At 36.7% G+C, this 21,442-nt stretch overlaps 1 long non-coding RNA gene across 11 annotated transcripts in view; it reads left to right on the plus strand.

The window, feature by feature from the left end:
- Nucleotides 1-21,442, plus strand: part of LOC110262070 (uncharacterized) — a 1,266,882-nt gene that overhangs the window by 298,079 nt on the left and 947,361 nt on the right. For 2 of the 11 annotated variants that reach the window (XR_014813704.1, XR_014813699.1), the window contains one exon: nucleotides 3,208-3,285. The exons of the other annotated variants lie outside the window; for them this stretch is intronic. This is a non-coding gene — a long non-coding RNA (uncharacterized LOC110262070). The remainder of the gene's footprint in view (nucleotides 1-3,207; nucleotides 3,286-21,442) is intronic. 11 annotated transcript variants of the gene reach the window in all.

Genomic DNA, 21,442 nt, shown 5'->3' on the forward strand with positions numbered 1-21,442 from the left:
GAATTCATCAAGGTGTCTTTATTCTCTAATCACTGTAAGGAAATTATGCACTTTATTTTTATTATTTTAGAAGTTTTTCTTAATATTTAACCCACACACATGACTTAGTAATTTCATTGTTAACTTTTCTCTCTTTTTATACTTGAAGCATATAAATGTAAATGTGCTAATAAATCACTTTCTCTACAAACACTTGCCTAATATTCAGTTGACAGGTGTTGATATAAAACCAATGCCTGAAAATATCCGATCTGTAAATAAATAAGTGTAATCCGGATCTTATGATTAGCAGTTAATTTGCATAACAGAGCTTATCTGCCGTATTCATTTTTTTAATTATTAAACATTATATAATTAAAAAACTAAATAGTTTTTTCTTCTTCAAAGGCCGGTTTCCTTAAGTAGTATAAGTTCTATTATTTTTATGCACAGAAATTGGTTCTTTAATGTGTGTGTGGCTTCCTGGATAAGCCATCTTCTACACAAAAAACCTTATTACAGGTAAAAAAAAAATAAAAGAAGTAAAATTTGTATGGTACAAATCAATAAAGAACAGATAATATTTAATGCTCTTTTCTCTGAAATTAAGAATAAGTTTGTTGGAGTTCCCTGTCGTGGCCCAGTGGAAATGAATCTGACTAGCACCCATGAGGACACAGGTTTGATCCCTGACCTCGCTATTGTTGCCATGAGCTGTGGTGTAGTTGGCAGATGCAGCTTGGATCTGGCATTTCTGTGGCACAGGCCAGTGGCTATAGCTCCAATTAGACCCCTAGCCTGAGAACCTCCATATGTCACGGGTGTGGCCCTAAAAAAAAAAAAAAAAAAAGAATAAGTTTGTTGATTTTTGTTTTAATGACAACGTTTAAATATCAAGGTTTAATGATAAGGACATCCCCTTTTACATAAAACTGCCTCTTTAACCTGGAATCTTGTCAAACTAGCAACACAGCTATATCTGTGTTATTCCTGCCCTGGAAAGACTCTGTGGTATATTGTTAAATTGAGCTTCAGATCCACATCCTTTGAGAAAGCCTATGGACTTAACTTCTATCACTGGTGTTGCAGAGTTAAATGGCACTAACAATTAAATTATTCAACTCATCATCATGGCACCAGCAGTAGCCAGTGCCCAAGAACCCCATTTTCAGCTAATTTTTCCCTAGGTTTAATACTTACACAGTTTGTGCTACAGAGAAATTGTGGGCTCAGAGATTAGGAGCTATACTTTTATAATCCAGTTCTACCACATACTAGCTAGAATATTGTTAAACAAGTAGATATTCTGCTTTACTTAGTGGCTTGTTGATTTCCCTCTCTCAACTCTCTTAACCTTGCTGCAGCATTTACTTCTTTCTTTTAAAAGACCTCCTTCTTGGCTTTGCATGACCCTGATACCTTTTTGTATCAAAGTCTAATCCGAAAACAAACAAAAAAATACTCTTTTTTTTTTTTGTCTTTTTGCCTTTTTCTAGGGCCGCTCCCGTAGCATATGGAGGTTCCCAGGCTAGGAGTTGAATCGGAGCTGTAGCCTCCGACCTATGCCAGAGCCACAGCAACGTGGGATCCGAGCCGCATCTGCAACCTACACCACAGCTCACGGCAACACCGGATCGTTAACCCACTGAGCAAGGCCAGGGATCGAACCCGCAGCCTCATGGTTCCTAGTCGGATTCGTTAACCACTGCGCCACGATGGGAACTCCTACTCTTAGTATTTTTGTATCAAAGTCTAATCCGAAAACAAACAAAAAAATACTCTTAGTATTTGAAATAAGGGGATTTTACTGCAGAGAATGGATTAAAATGTTGATAGGAAAGCCAGAAGTCAACAGGATGTGGAGAGACAGCTCAGAGATTAACAAAAGCTGGAAGTGACCACCACAAGGATAAAGAGACAAAGGATTTTGTGGTGGTTCAGAAGCTCGAAGTGGAGCAGCTGGTAGTGGACATGTTCTCTGAGGCTTGAGAGGGTGGGAAATCTTGAAAGAGATCAGACTCTTCATGTAAGAGGAGCCAAACTGGGAAATCTAAATAATTGATTTAAAGACCAAGATGGGAGGTCCCATCGTGGCGCAGTGGTTAACGAATCCGACTAGGAACCATGAGGTTGCGGGTTCGATCCCTGCCCTTGCTCAGTGGGTTAACGATCCGGTGTTGCCGTGAGCTGTGGTGTAGGTTGCAGACGCGGCTTGGATCCTGCGTTGCTGTGGCTCTGGCGTAGGCTGGCGGCCACAGCTCCGATTCAACCCCTAGCCTGGGAACCTCCATATGCCGCAGGAGTGGCCCAAGAAATAGCAAAAAGACAAAAAAATAATAATAATAAAAAAATAAAGACCAAGATGCCCAAGAGCAGTCGACGTTCAGCTCTGACTTTACCATGTCTTTCTCTGGTTCCTTGTTAATTTATCATTCCTTCCCATCCTAATGCTTCATAGATGCTTGGTCACCTTCTTGTCTCCCTCTATACACTGTGTTGACATCTTGCTCTCATTGTTTTCACTACTTCCAGTCTCTAATACCTCCTCCAATTGGGCCCTGACTAAAAATCCTGTTGCCAAATCTTGGACATCCTGCAAGGGCCTCAAAATTAGTATGTTCAAAATTGAGCTCTGGTGTTTTTATGTTAACTTGATACTCCTTCCACACTCAATCCAGTGCCTCTTCTGTATGCCCTTCTGTATGCACTTTTCTCACTACTTTTATTGATGTTTAAGGCACACTGTTTTGTCTTTGGGTTAATCTTCTAGTCTCCTAATTGCCATTTTCTTGACTTTGAAATCTGTCTTTCCTTTTATTTGATTAATCTTTCTATATCTTCATTCTGATGAGGCTGCTCTACTAGATACCATGTTTTTGTGACTACACATTGAGCCAATGTGGCTGCAGCCTTACTGATGACTTGTTTTAAATTTTCATTAATACTCTTATCACCAACTATATTAAAATATTTGAATTTCTCTGAAAACATTGTTTTTATAGGTCCTATATTTTTATATATGCCATTTCCTCACCGGCCAAAAAAAAATTTCCCTTATTACCTACCTAATTCCAACTTGTTTCAAAAGATAACTTTTTAATCACATCTTTAGGGAAGGATTTTTGATCTGTATGCTATTATTTACATATCCTCTATTGCATGGGCCTGGAGCTGGTTATTTTCCTATGAACTTTCATATATGTTTTTTTTTTTTTTAATTCTTCCCAGACTCTGATCAGTATTCCAAGAAACCACGTATCTCTCCCTGTTGCCTGTCATCAAGCAATATCTCTGGCATGGATTTTGGTGAGAGCCCTAATTCCAGTTGAATTATTCTATATAGAGGTTACGCATTCCATAATTCCACCTCCCTCTGTGGTATTGACTCCCACCAGATGGTCCTGGATTCTGGACCCTGGTTAAGGGTCCACAGCTTCCCCTTAACCCTTCAGCTCTATTTTGGTATTGACTTCTGTGCTTTAATATCTGTTTCGCTTCTTAGCACTTTAATCATGGTCATGACAAATTATCTATTTGAATGACATAAGTATTTTCTGTTTTCCTAAATACTTGAATAGCCTTTAGACATCTCTCTCATTCTGTGCTACAATACTTGTTCAGTCGTTTGTCTTCCTCTCTAAGCTGTCAGCTTCATGATGGGGAGTACTACATTTTATTCATTTTTTTTAAATCTCAGGTCTTAGTAATTTTTATATCCAATATGCCTAGCAAAACTTTTGGTTTTAAAAATTGTGTAGGAGTTCCCATCGTGGCTCAGCGGAAATGAATCTGACTAGCATTCATGAGGATGCAGGTTCGATCCCTGGCCTCACTTAGTGGGTTGAGGATCCAGCCCTTGGAGTGAGCTGTGGTGTAGGTCGCAGACGTGGCTAGGATCCTGAATCCTGTGTTGCTGTGGCTGTGACGTAGGCCAGTGGCTATAGCTCCGATTTGACCCCTAGCCTGGGAACCTCCATATGCTGTAGGAGCAGCCATAAAAAAAGCCAAAAAAAAAAAAAAAAAAAAAGGAAAAAGAAAATTGTGTAGGTTTAATCTAAACATTTATTCATGGACCATTTTTAAATTCTTAATTTTTTTTTTCAAAATATGCACTACTCAAATTTATAAGCACTGTTTCCTCTCTCTCTACTACTCCTTATCCCAGCTTCCCATAAAAGTTTGTGGCTTGGCCATGACTCTTCCTTCTGTTATTCCAACTCGGGCTGTGTAGTCCAGTACCTGTGACCTTTGTTCCTGATACATCATCTAGAACTTCCTTTTATTTTTAATGCTGATGAAATTATCCACCTTTTAATCAGATCAGGTATCACATTTTTTTCTGACGCTCCCAATAATAAGTTTGTTCTTCTTTTTTTGTGTTGAAGTATTATTTGCATAACTATAGAACTAATCAACATATTGGATTATCAGTCCTGTGTCTACATTGCTCTACATCAACATTTTGTTTATGAACAAGACATTTTCAAAATTATAAATTCAGGTTGGCTTTGGCATTTTCATGTTGTGTTTCTCATGAGGTCTTACTCTCTTAAAAATAAGGATGACTTATTGTCCTTCATTAGATTTCTCTGCAGTATTTAGCAATGTTTGGTTATCCTTATTTGTTTAATAAATCTTTATTGAAATATTTGACCATCTTGCGGGTAAATGCACTAGGCTCAATACAGGTCATAACATGCTAAGCAGTAAATGCACTGTATCTTCAAGAGCCTGATCGTATATTTGGCAAAGCAATCTTTTATAATATCATAATTATACAGTCTCATACATGTGGTATGTTCTGCAGATGTAACACAATTTAAAACAAGAAACTGATAAGTGAAACAGAGAACCTATGACTTCTAATGGTTTTTTGGTGTGAAGCAGTGATGTGCAGTACTGATGCTGCAAAAGATGACCAGTGAAAAGAGAGGAGATTTTCTGTCACCTACATCTATTTACTCATTCAGTAACACTAGGCACTCACTGTATGTCAAGGATTTATATAGGCAATTATTAAAATAGTCAAAATAAGAAGTAAAGAGAAGCTAAACTAAGGATGACCCTTAAATACTTGTTTTGCTTTAAAAATCAATTATGTTCAATTATGATCAATGTGACATATATAAAGTATGTCTAAATACAACTCATGCTTATTAACAAGAAAGATAAACAATTTTGATTCTTTCCTTGAGTACTTTTTCTTGCTAAAGTTTCCCCCATCTTTAATATTTATGCTGCTGTTCTCATTATGCCATGAATTTTGTCAGTAATGTTCATTCATGTATTAAGAGACAGATTTCAGCAGTGTTGGTAATTTTAAAAGCACCAAACCATTCCAGGGCATGTTTTATGCTTTATTATTGTTCCTCCTGGAGCTGTGGAAAAGCACTCTGCCTTCAACCTTTGTGAGATTGGGCCCATTATATTGTAATACGCACCCCGAAGGGAATTATATTGCAGTTAAGTCATGACCTTCTTTAGCATATAGCATAGGCTAGCATATAAAAATGAGTGAACCAAGACATTTATCAGAGGAACTTAAACTGTATTCTAAGTGGTGTGCATTTGACTCCAAAGCTATGCATTAAATCATTGGAACTGGATCTAATTCATATTTCTGCCATCTTCTAATTACTGGACCATTGCATAGCCAGGTAATTTTTTTCAACTTTATGGTAGTTAAAAATTAATCAGTTTCAAAATGATTGTATTTTCTGAAGGAAATAAGAATTTCTTGCTGTCAGAAGCTATGGTTAAATCACTTAGCTGAGTTTTGGAGCTTTCAGTACAAGTTTTGGAAAATTATGCAGCATCAGAGAAAGTATATCGAGCCAAGAAGAAAGAAATAGTAGCTTGGATTTTGGAAAGATGCCTATGAATATATATATAATATATAAAATAAGATTCCAAAGAGCTTCAATCAATAAAGCAGGCTGATATGCTCTTCTAATGTTACTTAGCTTGACATTTTTCTCTCGTCTTTTATTGGAGTGACGTGGATTAGGCAAGGGAGAAGTTCCTTCATATTTAAAATTTACCTACAATTTCTTTCCCCTCTCTCCCTTTTTCCTTCTTTCTCTCTTTCACTCGTTGAAAGAGAATTTATTGAAATACTAGGATATGAAATAAAATAAAATAAAATAAATGTTTTCATTGATAGACCTACAGTTTAGAAGAGGAGACATTTATAATGAAATGAGTGCAATTGGAGAATTAGATACAGGATACCACGAAGCTCACTGCCCAGTTCAGAGGCTGAAAATGCCAGATAGCCACTCTCCCAGCCTTCTCTGGTTTTATGGCATAGTCATATTAACCACCCTGGTCAATGAAACGGAAGGAAACGGCTATTGAGCAAATATTGGAAAAATTCTTCTGCCTCAAAAAAGAGAAAACATGAAAACTTATGCCATGTTATAAACTAATATTAACTCAATATGAGTAAGTAAATGAATTAACAAAACAGCAAATGCGCCTCTTCTCTGCCCAGGTTATTGTAGAGTCTATGTAAGATATGAGGAGCTGGGACAACCATCATGCATCCTGATGGATCACATCTAAGAACTAAGGCAAAATACGACTGAATATGGTTGGAGGATGAAATGGAAAGAGTCAGGTCATTAGTTACAGTCACTGGGTGCTTGAACCAAGCCAGGGACTCCTGCTCCAGAGTTCTCATTGTGTGATACAATACATTTTAGCCATTGCAAGTCGGCTTAGTTGGGTAACTGATTATTGCAGGCAAAACCATATGAATTGGTACATTTTCCCTGTCTTCCTAAAGTTCTAAATTCCTGTGGTCTATGGCATGATTCTTAATGTGTAATTTTTTGTATAGGGAACCTTAAGATATAAATTACAATGTAAAAATACAATTTTTCCTTGTCTATAGTATAATAGAATTTAAAGTATTATAGATTGAAAATGATTCTGTTCTATCTACATGCTAAATAATTATTTTACCATACTTTGTGGAAGTCCTGTGCTTTCATGTTATAGCTATTAACTTAAAATTTAATTTTCAGTAATCGACCTGAAGTAGATAAAGTGCAAAATTAAGTTCCTGATTTCATTTTGTATTCTATAGCTCATTGAATATTGCAGTAAATACTATTATATACTGTGTTGGATGGAAATTATTCTTGTTCTTAGGAGACAAAGCACATAGGGTTCTGGTCCTAATTTTTACTACTAATTATCTGCTTATTTATAATGATAAATTTCAAGAAGTCTGTACTATGCGTCTGCGTCCTAGTTAATCCCATTCTAAATATTTTAAAATATTTTAATTTTTTTAACTGGTGTGGTGACAACCTATTAGCCTGATTTATCTGAATTTTAATCACAGGCTTCATACTAATTTTCTGTGTGTCTCTGTGTGGATTTGTAGTAGATGCCTGCATTTTCATTTGTAAATTTAAGCAATAGAAACACCTACAGAGAACCAGGCATTTATTATCCTAAATATTTAGCCTATAAAAACATAGAAGATACAGTCCCTTCTCTCGCATAATTTATTGTATTGGCTACAGATAATCAGGGAACCAAAATGTGATGAATTAAAATATAGCATGGTAAGTGAATTTGATGAAATGCATGAGAGAAAAAAAAAAGCATTGCTTCTGAAGTAGTTGAAAGGTTAAAAGGTAGTGGATGTTTGAGCTCCTTCTTAAGGAGTAAATAAGATTTCACTGGGCATAGCAGTTACAGCTAGAGAAGCAGTATATGTAGATGCAAATGTAAGTGACAGGACTAAGCATTTTAAGAAAAAATATGATTTTATTATGATAGCATATGGGATACTTGAGAAAATATTGGAAAGATAAATTCAGGACACACTAAGAAGGACTAGCCTGTCAAGAAGTTTGATCTTCATTCTGAAAGTAATCGGGACAACATAGAGATAGTAAAGTTGGGGAGAGGGTTTTGGTGATGATGATATCTGCATTTTTAGAAAACAAGTTAGGCAGACTATCCAAATGTGATCCACTGACATATTCCAAGCAGGGAAAAATAAGGGATTTAATTGCCGCATGATTGTTTCATTAGATGAAGCAAGAGAAGAGATTCAAAACCAGGATTATAATAGTGAAAAGTTTTGAAAGTCCTGTTCCAGGCCATTCAAGGGGCTAAAATTGGCAAGATTCATTAAGTAGAGGGAGGAGTTGTATTAATCAGGCAACATTTAAGTGGCTGTAACAAAGAGCCTCCAAAATATTGAGGCATAAATAAGATGTGTTTATTTCTCAGACATGTTATACTCAGGCACCCGTGTTAGCAGAGTGGCCCTGTTCTATGTAGTCATCTCAGGACCCAGGTTTCTTTCCTCTTGTGGTTCCATTATTCCCTGTGGGGGACTGTCATCATTTGCATATTTGATGCTGAGTTGATCACATGTTTGCATTCCAGCCTGCAGGAAGGGTAAAGAAAAAGTTTCAGGTATGGTGATATTGATCACTGATACTGTGCATTTTGTTTACTGCTCAAATTCCAATGGTTAGAACTTTGTCACCTGGGTAGTGAGTAGTTGCAAAGAAGGCTGAGAAATACAATCTCTGTCTGGGTGGCCAGATTTTTAGCTATCACAACATTGCTATGAAAGAGTGAGAGAACAGATTTTAGGGACAGCTCTCAGTCTGCCACCTATGAATTAAGCATGTATTCTAGGTTTTGATCGGGGAGTTGAGTAGAGGGCAGTGTCGTTTCTCAATATTGAAATATTTTAGGGAAAGTAGATACACGGCAATTATGGGGGCTTGTGAAGTTTTAAGAGGAAAGGTCATATTCTGAATTAGAATAAACTGTGGGTGCCTCCAGGTTAAGATATCCAGAATAAATTTCTGAGATAGATAGTTAGATAGATAGGTAGGTAGGTAGGTAGGTAGGTAGATAGATAGATAGATAGATAGATAGATAGATAGATAGATAGATAGATTTGAATTATCAGTGTATCTAGGAGAGTTAAAACCATGAGAATAGATACGTTCATTGCAGGAGGGTGAGTAGGGTTTAAAGAGAAAAGGATTGAGTTTGTAATTCAAATCTCTGTGAATGAGAAAGCACTGACCAAGAGACTAATACAAGTACACAAGGATGGAACCTGATGGCTGCAGTATAACGCACAAGCTTTGTAGGATGGTGGATTCATAAGCAAAGTGGGTGAGTATTGGTTTTGGTGCAGCGCGAGGGAATCGGGGAGAATGCCAGCTGTATCTTCAATCCTGCAGGTAAAGAGTATTGGTTATTGCTGTATCTCTAGTTAAATATCTAGAGTTGTACAGTATCTCTGGGTACTGGTACAGAGAAAGAGAACCCTCAAGTGTGAGCTACTCTTTTTAGTTAAAGTGAGCAAATAGATGATGTATTCTTGAAAGAATTAGTTCTGATGTGACTTTCAGAGTGTCATGTGAAAAGGAAGAGGAAAGCTGCAAGCAGAGTGTTGGGCCAAGAAGCAGCTCCTAAGACTTTGTGAAAGGGAATATAGGAAATCAGAGATAACCAAAAGGAGTTATATTTTTTGTGTGTGTGGAAAAACTTGGATGATGAAGGCACAATATGATAGGCATAATATTATTTCTCGTCGGGGGAAGATAGTTTTGAACACGTTGTGTCACAAAGCTAGTTAATAGTGATTTGAAGACTAGAACTCAAGCCTTCTGATGCTATAGCTAGAGCTTTTTATACATTTATAACTTTGAATAAAAACTACTGTCCATGTGTGTGGGCTATTGGATAATTTGTCCCCATTAAAATCAAGTCTGAAGACCAGAGCAATACTGCTCAGGAGAGTTTGAAGACCTTTGATTACCACTGTCTCACTTCTGTTACTGGAGAAGGGGCCATATGAATATAGAACCAGATCCCTGAAGGATGTGAAGGCTGTGAAGGATCTCGGATCCTTGATTAGGCCTAAGCCATAGTAGGCTTTTTTCCTTTCTCCCTTTCTCTTCCTATCTGGGTACTTTTTTTTTTTCATCTTCTGTCTTTTTAGGGCTGCACCTGCAGCATATGGAAGTTCCCAGGCTAGGGTTCAAATCAGAGCTGTAGCTGCCAGCCTACACCACAGCCACAGCAACGTGGGATGTGAGCTATGTCTGTGACCTACAATACAGCTCACAGCAATGCCGGATCCTTAACCCCCTGATCAAGGCCAGGGATTGAACCTGCATCCTCATGGATACTAGTCGGGCTCTTAACCCCCTGAGCCTCGTGGGGAACTCCGGGTACTGTCAAAATTAACTTTTTCCCTCCCTTCTTTCTTTCCTTCCTTCCTTCCTTCCTTCCTGAGTGCACATTAGGAATGAATCTGCTTCCTAAGAATGGAGAGGCTGTAGAAGAGGCTGTCACAGAGAGGCACGTTATTTGCAAACAGAGGAGGAAAGTGACTGCTTTAGGTGTTTTTAAGAAAGTATTCCTCTTGTGCTTGCATTAAATATGCCATATGATAAATAATCTCACGTTTTTTTTTTTTTAAATACTGTATTGTGGTGAATTAGGTAGAATTAAAGTTCCATAGACACGTTTGTCTTTGCATTGGATGTTTACACTAGAAATGGCTCTACCTCAGAGATAGTCCAGGAAACATGAATTGGGGCCAGTGTGGCTTTCAGTTCCTGGAAGATGACCCTCCTGCCAAGATGCCGTCTTCGACTTTTCCTGTTACAGCATTTGGAACATCTATCTCAGCCTGCTGCCGTAACCCCTCATGACCTCCTTTGGTTCTTCCTCATTTAGAGCTAAATTTAGCAACACCTATTGATTAAGCTCCAATCCTCTGCCTGACTTATTTTTATCTTTCCATTGGATGAGACGCACTTAATCATTTGATAGATTTGTGTGTATTTACAAGTTCCAGTGCTTCTTTAGAGAGAAACAAAAATATTTTGGAATTAAGAAAAAATCATTACAGTATTATATGACTCTAAACATATAGTCATCTCTCTATTTTGATCTCTCTTTGCTCCAGTCCCACTGATACTGTGATGATAATTTTTTATAAGAAAAATTAACTACAAACAAAGGAGAGTGAATAACTGGCCAGCATTCTAGTGGTTTCTACTTTAGATCTTAAGTAGTCTTATCAAATTTATCATCATACTGCTTTCTTTGGGGTTCTAAGTAAAGATTAAAAAATGGATCATTGGAACAATTGATCATATTGTTGGTGAGATTCAACCTCTTTGATATCTTTTTGTATCTAAGCTTTGCTTTTATGGAATATTACCAATAAAGTATTTTATGGCTTGTATGTTTCAAACCAGCTAATTTTCTCTATATTGATATATGATATCCCAAACAGTATCTTTCTTTCTATTCCAGTGTCCTAAAACTTTCTGTCAGCTTTTTTTGATATTTGTGCAAAATACTAATACCATTGATTTATGGTTTGGTAAATTTTTGTTAGTTTTTAGTCCAAGATCAAGAGTGCATTTAGTGTCTTTCCTAATTTTTTACTGTATGGGGTAAGATTTTTCTTATAACTGTGTACACACACCTTTTATGTTCTGACATTTTGGTTATTCCAACAGTGTCAGTGCAGAATTCAGCTTGTAGAAAGGTACCTTAGGAAGGTAGATCCTGCACACAGTTGGAAATAAAAGTACTAATTTTTAATTACAACTAGTTTCAGAACTTCAGATTTTTTTGAATAAGCTTCCTTTCCTTTTTTTGAGACAAAAAATTGGAGATAGTCCTACTTGCATTATTGAATTAATGGATGAGTTGCTGTGAGCAAGAAATTGGATATAAAGTCTAGATTAGAGAAATACTGATTACTGATTAAAAAAAAAAAAACTCCTCTTAGTGGCAATATTCCTACACAGATTAAAAAAAAACATTTAGAACCATGATAAAGCATTTATAAATTATAAATTATGCTGCATTTTTTTTTACTCAACCAGTAGGCAAACACTTAACACATGTTTTATCCATATATACGCATACTTATGTATGAATTCACCTAGTAAAATGGCCAGTGATTTGATAAAATTAGTGTTCCAGTTCTTGCCTTACAAACTTAGGTACAATAAATAATGGTTATCATTTTCCTAGAGCCAGTTGAATGATAAAACCTCTTTTGGATTAGTAATCTTTCTGGGATTAAATATTGAAACTACAAAAGAAGACAATATTAGAGTTTTTACACGTGATTCTTGTGATTAATGTGAGGCACAAGTTATAATAAAAAGAAAGCATTTGAAAATGCATATGTCTTATCACTGCACATCTTTCAGGATGGCTATTAAAACAAAATGAAACAAACAAACAAACAACAAAACAAAAGAAAATAGCGAGTTTTGGCCAGGATGTGGAGAAATTGGAAATCTTCTGCATTGTTGGTGGGAATGTAGAATGGTGCAGCTGATGAGAGCAATATTTGTTTGTTAATCAAAAAAATTTAAAAATAGAATTGCCGTATGATCCAGTAATTCCATTTTTATCTGTATATGCAAAAAAATAATTGAAAGTAGAGACTCAAACAGATACTTGTACATTGGTGTTTATAGCAGTGTTATTCACACTAGTCAAAAGGTGAAATTAACCCAAATGTCCATCAACAGATGAATGAATAACAACATGTGGTAAAACGTGTGAGAGGATATTATTCAGCCTTACAAAGGAGTGATACTCTGACTCATGCTGCAACATGGATGAACCTTGAAAACATGCTAAGTGAAATAAGCCAGTTATAAAGGACAAATATTATATGATTCAATTTACATGAGGTACCTGGAATGGGAAAATTCACAGATCCGGAAAATGGAATGAAATTCACCAGGGGCTACAGGAAGGGAAATACAGAGTTATTTTTGGCTTTAGAGTTTCCATTTGGGATGATGAGAACATTCTGAAAATGGATAGTAGTGATGGTTGTACATCATTGTGAATGTTCATAACACCACTGAATTGTACACCTAAAAATATTTAAAATGGTAAATCTTATTATATTTTGCCATAAAAATTAATAGTGAATTATCTCTTTACAAGGGATATTTACTATAAGATGAAAGTAAAATGAACAATATAGTTATCTGTCATCATTATAAATCAGTTAAAATATATGAATGGTACCTGTTATGTAATGTTACTTAAAATTCTCTTTATTTACTGATAAAACATTATATGCATTCTATACTTGTAGATCCCTGCACAAAAAAATTAGGCTTTAAAGGCATACCCATTTCCTTAGAATTGTCCACATATAAATAATAAAATTTACCTACAGTATTTTTCAAGAAATCTTTATTGATTTTGACTAGGTGAGAAGATTTTTCAAGATATTTTAATATCTTACACTTATTCTCAAATTTTTTTCATGGCCTGTAGAATTTCCTTCTCAGTATTAATTATTTTAGTTTAATGCAATGTTGGAGATTTTAACACTATGAAGTAACTTCCAGAAGAGTCCTTGTGATACATTTTTTATGATTTGTATCACCCGGTCCGTTCTGGACACCATCAACCTTTCATTCCTGGACGTATACATCGTCACGCAGTTGTATTGTCTGGATGGTTTGCAGATTGGTGTGCCAGGTAAACTGTTTTCTATTTTTGAGTGCTGTCCTCATTGGGGTTATAATCATAGAGAGGAGCAAACATGACAAAGTACTGTAACTAAAGCTTTTTTTGGCAGGGAGGAGCCCTGAGGTGGGATTGGTTATCAGGGTCAATTAGCGTAATAAGTGGTGTACAAAACTAGAGTAGAAAAATTGTTGGCTAAGAAATGTCATGAGACAGAAAAATGTACCAATCAGAATAGCCACCCGGAAGTCTGTAGCAGGAAGAAATCAGAGCTGTCAGAAGTAGTCAATGATCACTTGCCAGAAAACATTTAATAGCAGTGGTAGTGATGTGAAGGTAGATCAAATGATAGCTTAACTCTCTTCTCAAGTCCAAGGAGGTGATAGATCCTCTTTTGACCTATTAGGTTCGCTCTGCTTATGGTGAAGCCATGAGTCACAGAATGCAATGTGACAACAAGAAGCAAGAGTCACCATTTAGGTCTAGGAATGCTTACTAGGGATTTCTTCTCGATAGAATAATTTCAGACAAGGAAAGACAAAGCTTTATTGAAAATATGTTCATGTCAGTATCATATAGGAGAGATTTTCTGTCTGCTGTCGTTTGGGTGATTTCTATCTTCCACGTCACTAATTCGTTCCTCTGCATTATTCATTCTGGTCTTTATTGCCCTTAGTTCAGTTTGTATCTCTGCAAATGAATTTTCTAGTTTTTCTTGGCCCCTCCTTATATTTTCTAGTTCCTTTCTGAGGGAATGTAAGCTGGTACAACCACAATGGAGAACATTGTGGAGGTATCTTAGAAAACTATACATAGAACTACCATATGACCCAGCAATCCCACTCTTGGGCATATATCCAGACAAAACTCTGCTTAAAAAAGACACATGCACCCACATGTTCATTCAGCACCATTCACAATAGCCAAGACATGGAATCAACCCAAATGTCCACTGATAGATGATTGGATCAGGAAGATGTGGTATATATACACAGTGGAATACTACTCAGCCTTAAAAAAAGAACAAAATAATGCCATTTGCAGCAACATGGATGGAACTAGAGACTCTCATACTCAGTGAAGTAAGTCAGAAAGAGAAAGACAAATACCATATGATATCACTTATATCTGGAATCTAACATTTGGCACAAATGAATGTTTCTACAGAAAAGAAAATCATGGACTTGGAGAATAGACTTGTGGTTGCAAGGGGGAAGGGGAGGGAATGGGAGGGACTGGGAGCTTGGGGTAAATAGATGCAGAATGTTGCCTTTGGGATGGATTAGCAATGAGATCCTGCTGTGTAGCACTGGGGAACTCTGTCTAGTCACTTATGATGGATCACGTAATGTGACAAAAAAGAGTGTATACATGTATGTGTAACTGGGTCACTATGCTGTACAGTAGAAAAAGATATATAAATAAATGATAAAAAAGAATCATATGAGAGGGAAAGTGGAAAATCAGAAAATATTGTGGTAAAATTTGGAACTTCAACAAAATTGAGATAGTGTTTCAGAAATAAAAGCATCATGGAAACCATAGAAACAGAAAATTATTGAGCTTATATTAAGTGACTAAAAGTATATGAAAATGGCATTTTGAAGCATTTTTTTTGTCATTTAACACATATGCTGGTATATTGCTAAGAATTGGATATAATAGGAAACAAAACATGGTAGGATATTTTTATAAGTATCTTTCATGTCGCTATGTGTGCATGTATGTGTATATTTTATATGTATATGTATATAATCACCAAAATTTTTGTAATAAAACTTACATTCACAAGAACAATGGATAGCTTTAGAATTTAAATTTTTTTTTTTCCACGACCATAGCATGTAGAAGATCCTGGGCCAGGGCTCAAACCCGTGCCACAGTTGTGGATTGCGCCCCAGCTGTGGCAATGCCAGGTCCTTAACCCACTGTACCACACAGGAACTTCCGGGTTTTTGTGCAATTTAGCCTTAGGATCCCTCACTTTTAAAATTTCCATTCCTGCCTCAGACAATGAACCTAATTAATTGCCATGAAGAGGAACTTGTTAAAAATAGATGAGTGGTCTTCAGCCAGTATTGCTGAAGTGATACAAATGGATTAGACCATGTTACGGCCTTGGAGCAGACCCCAGGAGAGTAGATTCTCCTCTTCTCTAGCCAGGCCCCATCTCATATGTTCTAGACAGGTTTCCCTCCCCATGAATGGGAACACCGGGGGAACAAAAACATCTCCAGTTTTTAGTGATCAGTCTTCCAAGGAGCTTCTCAAATAAAGAAGCAAGGATGCAGCCAAGTTGCTAACATCACCAGAAAACGTCACTTTTAATTGGATAGGAATTAGGCAGCCAGGTGTGACAAGGAGGAAGGGGTTATCATGAACTAATAATTTGACAGAAATGCAGCCTCATGCTTCTAATCCCTCCAGAGTGTTATCTCATGATTACCAAACACCCTGCTTAGATATGCCTTGTTAGTTTCTCTTTTGGATATCTTCATTCTTAGGAAAACCATACTTCTGTGTGCTAGAATGTGATGATGTTAGCGGTTTGAAATATGAGCAGCTGCTTCAGCTGAGCTGGTGGTTCACAGAAATTAATCTACACTTTACATTAATCTGTGCACCAATCAGAATGTTTCTTTAATCCTAGGAGTTGTATAATGCAGTCCAAATCACTCTGGTTCAGGTGCCTTGTGCCGCTTAAAGAAAAAGTAACGAGAAAATTTAATAGGAAGATTATTAAGCATTTTAGGCTGGTGCTGGCTGGTATCACCTAGCAACATACTGAGCAAATCTAACAAATAGCAACTCATCCTTTCTGTCACCACAGATCAAATAATTAGGAGAGAGTAAGTATGCTTGCTGATGGCAATAAGGAAGATAATGAAAGACACAAGAATTTTAAGACAAAAAGTAGTTGGAGATAACAGCTTGTGGCTGCTGTCATTATTAGGATGCTGATTAGCTGAATAACATTCATGAAATCAGTTCATAAGATGGCTTGCAGCTTTTACAGGTGTACAGTTATAGAAACTGAAGAAACACTATATAGGCCAGAAACAAATGGCCTGAGTTATATAATCTTTTGCCAAGGAATTGTTGTTAGGTGTACTGATTAAAAAAATAAAAAAATCAAAGAGCTTAAAATTTCACCAGATAGCTTCTAAGATACAAGCCTACCCATCTGATTTCCGTAAGACTATGTCATGGCTCTGAGTTCTGGGTCAGGTTACTAGGGCTAATGCAAATGCTGCCATTGTTTGTTCGTTTTTTTCTTTTTCTTCCTTATTACAGCCGCAGCTGCGGCATGTGGAAGTTCCCAGGCCAGGGGCTAAATCAGAGCTGCATCTGTGGCCTATGCCACAGCCACAGCAATACCAGATCCTTAACCCCCTGAGCCAGGCCAGAGATTGAACCCGCATCTTTACAGAGTCGAGGTCAGGTCCTTAACCTGTAGAGCCACAGTGGGAACTCTATGGACGTTGTCTTTGTGAGATGAGTAGAGGAAAAGAGTGGGGCCTGGAAAGAAAACTCTTACAGTGAATACCCAAAACCAATCCTCCAGTATTATTGTGAACATTAAAATAAATGTTTTATTGTTTACAATCCTCCTATATTGTAAAATTGAAACTGTTTTATCTTTGAAAATAAAACCCGAGTCATCTCTGCTTTCATCTGTGAAATTATGACTGGTTAACAAGACTTTCTATCCCAATTGGAAATTCCTGAAAATTAGGAAAACGTAGGCGAGACCACATGTTGAGGTATGGAACGATCGGCAGAACAGACTGTGATCCTTGGAAATTGGGAAATACTAGATGTGAGTGCCTGATCATGGCCAAAATACCCACCAAGGTTTGTCTTGAAGCACCTTTCCAACAAAGAACATGGAAGTGGATCCCAAGCAGAGCACGGGTCTCACTGAGTTGTGAGAGCAGGCATATGAATTCTGAGCTACCGAAGGAGCTGGGATTTGTAAGAGCTGATAACTGAAGAAAGGGGGCTGCTCAGAGAGTAGAGCTCAGAAGTTTGTGTGGGCATTCGCCATGGGTTCCTGGAGAATGGTCAAGAGACACATGCTCAGGGTGAGATGCTGAGGGCCCAGCAGGGATCTTCTGCTGCAGAAAATGTGCAACATGGGGAAACCCTGAAGAGGTGGCAGTACAACCAGGATGGAGAGATTGAACTGAGCACCTCAGACGTTCAGCTGAGACCCCAGAGGAGCCTGGCCTTAGAAGTAAGGAAACAAACATAGAGTAAGGGCACAACCTAGTACTAAGTTCAAGTCCTAAGTAGATATGAATGAACTGACATTAAAACTCAGCTTGGCCACAGCAAAGATAGGATCTCTAATTTAATTGTCTGCCAGGCCAAGGTGCGATACCTTAAGGAGGAGACCGTATTTGTCTATGACCTGCAGTATACAATAGAAAACTACTAAATGTGCTCAAATTGTTACCTATACTTAATATTTCTTAATATTGCTTACACATGAAAGGAAGTAGATATTTTTATGAAAGCAGACATCATGATACCTGAAATTTTATAATGAGTAGAAAAAGATCTTAAGGTAGATATTATAAATAGATTCAAAGACAAAAAGGGAAATATTTCCAAAATAGATGCGCACATGGAAAATTTCAAGTAAATTCCATATCTTGAGGGGGAAATGGAAATTAATTTGCAAACACTTTAATGCAACATAGACATATGTAGTATGCCATTTTTTTCTTCTTTTATTATTTTTCCCTTAACCTTGATTTTCAATAGTTTGACAGTGATGTGCAAGGTATAACTTTCCTTGTGTTTATCTTGTCAGTCTTAATTTTTGATTCTGTGCTTGCAATCTGATTTTGTTTTTCCCCTCTTTATTATTTTCTCTGTCTCTGAACACTCAGGAAATTCTCTTACCCACATTGTTCTAAAAGTTTCTATGCCCTGATTTGGGTCTTTTTAAGCTATAGTCCTGGAACTTGTTGGACCCTTTTAATCCATAAGGCATGCAGTTTGGTTCTAAAGAATACATTTTTAATTACTTATTTCCTTCCATTTTTTTCTTTCTCATTCTGTAATTGTTATTATTCAGATTCTGTAACCTCTAGGCAGATTCTCTATTTTCAAACAATCCCCCCTCTCTCTCTCTCAATATACATATGCGTGTTATGTATTTTTATATTATATATACATGTCTGAGAGAAATCATCTTCAATTTCCAACATTACACTGATTTTTAAATTTATATTTAAATTTGCACTAATAAAAAATATGTTCTTTATACTAATATAAAATATGTTATTCAAAGCATAGTTTTCTTTAAATATTTCTTTTCAGCAATCACTTTTTTATGGATGCAACCTGTTGATGAACTTGGCTATGCATTAAAATGACTGTTTTATTGTAGAGTATTCTAATATATAATATTTTAATATTTTCTTTGGGCCTTTTTTTTTCCCCCACTGTACAGCATGGGGATCAAGTTACTCTTACATGTATACATTTTTTTCCCCCATCCTTTGTTCTGTTGCAATATGAGTATCTAGACATAGTTCTCAATGCTACTCAGCAGGATCTCCTTGTAAAACTATTCCAAGTTGTATCTGATAACCCCAAGCTCCCGATCCCTCCCACTCCCTCCCCCTCCCATCAGGCAGCCACAAGTCTGTTCTCTAAGTCCATGATTTTCTTTTCTGTGGAGATGTTCGTTTGTGCTGGATATTAGATTCCAGTTATAAGTGATATCATATGGTATTTGTCTTTGTCTTTCTGGCTCATTTCACTCAGTATGAGAGTCTCTAGTTCCATCCATGTTGCTGCAGATGGCATTATGTCATTCTTTTTTATGGCTGAGTAGGATTCCATTGTGTATATATACCACTTCTTCCGAATCCAATCATCTGTCGATGGACATTTGGATTGTTTCCATGTCCTGGCTATTGTGAATGGTGCTGCAATGAACACGTGGGTGCATATGTCTCTTTTAAGGAGAGCTTTGTCCGGATATATGTCCAAGAGTGGGATTGTGGGGTCATATGGAAGTTCTATGTATAGATTTCTAAGGTATCTCCAAACTGTTCTCCATAGTGGCTGTACCAGTTTACATTCCCACCAACAGTGCAGGAGTGTTCCCTTTTCTCCACAGCCCCTTTAGCACTTGTTATTTGTGGACTTATTAATGATGGCCATTCTGACTGGTATGAGGTGGTATCTTGTGGTAGTTTCGATTTGCATTTCTCTTATAATCAGTTATGTTGAACATTTTTTCATGTGTTTGCTGGCCATCTGTATATCTTCCTTGGAGAAGTCTATTCAGGTCTTTTGCCCATTTTTCCATTGACTGGTTGGCTTTTTTGCTGTTGAGTTCTACAAGTTGCTTATATATTCCAGAGATTAAGCCCTTGTCAGTTGCATCGTTTGAAACTGTTTTCTCCCATTCTGAAAGTTGTCTTTTTGTTTTCTTTTGGGTTTCCTTTGCTGTGCAAAAGCTTTTCAGTTTGATTAGGTCCCGTGGGTTTATTTTTGCTTTTATTTCTATTGCTTTGGGAGATTGACCTGAGAAAATATTCATGTAGCTTAATTTATTAATCAGTTCAAGTAGTTTTTGGGTTGAATCCTTAGAGTTTTCTATGTATAGTATCATGTCGTCTGCATACAGTGACAGTTTTTTCTCTTTTCTTCCTATATGGATGCCTTTTATTTCTTTCGTTTGTCTAATTGCTGTGGCTGGAACTTCCCAAACTATGTTGAAGAGCATTGGTGAGAGTGGGCATCCCCGTCTTGTTCCAGATTTGAGTGAGAAGGCTTTCAGTTTTTCTCCATTGAATATTATGTTTACTGTGGGTTTGTCATAAATGGCTTTGATTATGTTCAGGAATGTGCCTTCTTTACCCACTTTGGCGAGGGTCTTGATCACAAATGGATGTTGGACTTTGTCAAATGCTTTTTCTGCGTCTATTGAGATGATCATCTGATTTTTGACTTTTCTTTTGTTAATGTGGTGTATGACGTTGATTGATTTGCATATGTTGAACCATCCTTGTGAACCTGGGATGAACCCTACCTGGTCGTGGTGTATGATCTTTTTTATATGTTGTTGGATTCGGTTGGCTAAGATTTTGTTAAGAATTTTTGCATCTATATTCATCAATGATATTGGCCGATGGTTTTCTTTTTTGGTGTTATCTTTGTCTGGTTTTGGAATTAGGGTGATGGTGGCATCATAGAATGTCTTTGGGAGTATTTCTTCTTCTTCAACCTTTTGAAAAATTTTAAGGAGGATGGGCACCAGATCCTCGTTGTATGTTTGGTAGAATTCACCTGTGAAGCCATCTGGTCCTGGACTTTTATTTGTAGGGAGTATTTTTATGATTTCTTCAGTTTCATTTCTAGTGATCGGTCTGTTCAGTTGGTCTGTTTCTTCTTGATTCAGTTTTGGCAGGCTGTGAGATTCTAGAAAATTGTCCATTTCTTCCAGATTGTCAAACTTGTTGCCTTATAGTTGTTCATAGTATTCTCTTATGGTTTTTTGTATTTCTGCAGTATCCGTTGTGATTTCTCCTTTTTCATTTATAATTTTGTTTATTTGAGTTCTTTCTCTCCTTTTTTTAGTGAGTCTAGCCAGGGGTTTGTCAATTTTGTTTACCTTTTCAAAGAACCAGCTCTTGGTTTTATTAATTTTCTCTATTGTTTTTTGAGTGTCTATTTTATTGATTTCTTCTTTGATCTCTATAATTTCCTTCCTTCTGCTGACTTTAGGACTTTTTTGTTCTTCTTTTTCTAATTCATTTAGGTGGAGGGTTAAGTTGTCAATTTGGGATCTTTCTTCTTATATTGAGAAAGGCTTATATTGCTATAAATTTCCCTCTGAGCACTGCTTTTGCAGCATTCCATAGATTTTGAGAGGTTGTGTCTTCATTATCATTTGTTTCAAGGTAGTTTTTAA

The sequence above is a fragment of the Sus scrofa genome, chromosome 8, assembly GCF_054392235.1.
Source record: "Sus scrofa isolate SSC_HxYL_T2T_F1_AM1 chromosome 8, Sscrofa_HxYL_maternal_Yorkshire_Landrace_v2.0, whole genome shotgun sequence".
NCBI classification, from domain to species: Eukaryota; Metazoa; Chordata; class Mammalia; order Artiodactyla; family Suidae; genus Sus; species Sus scrofa.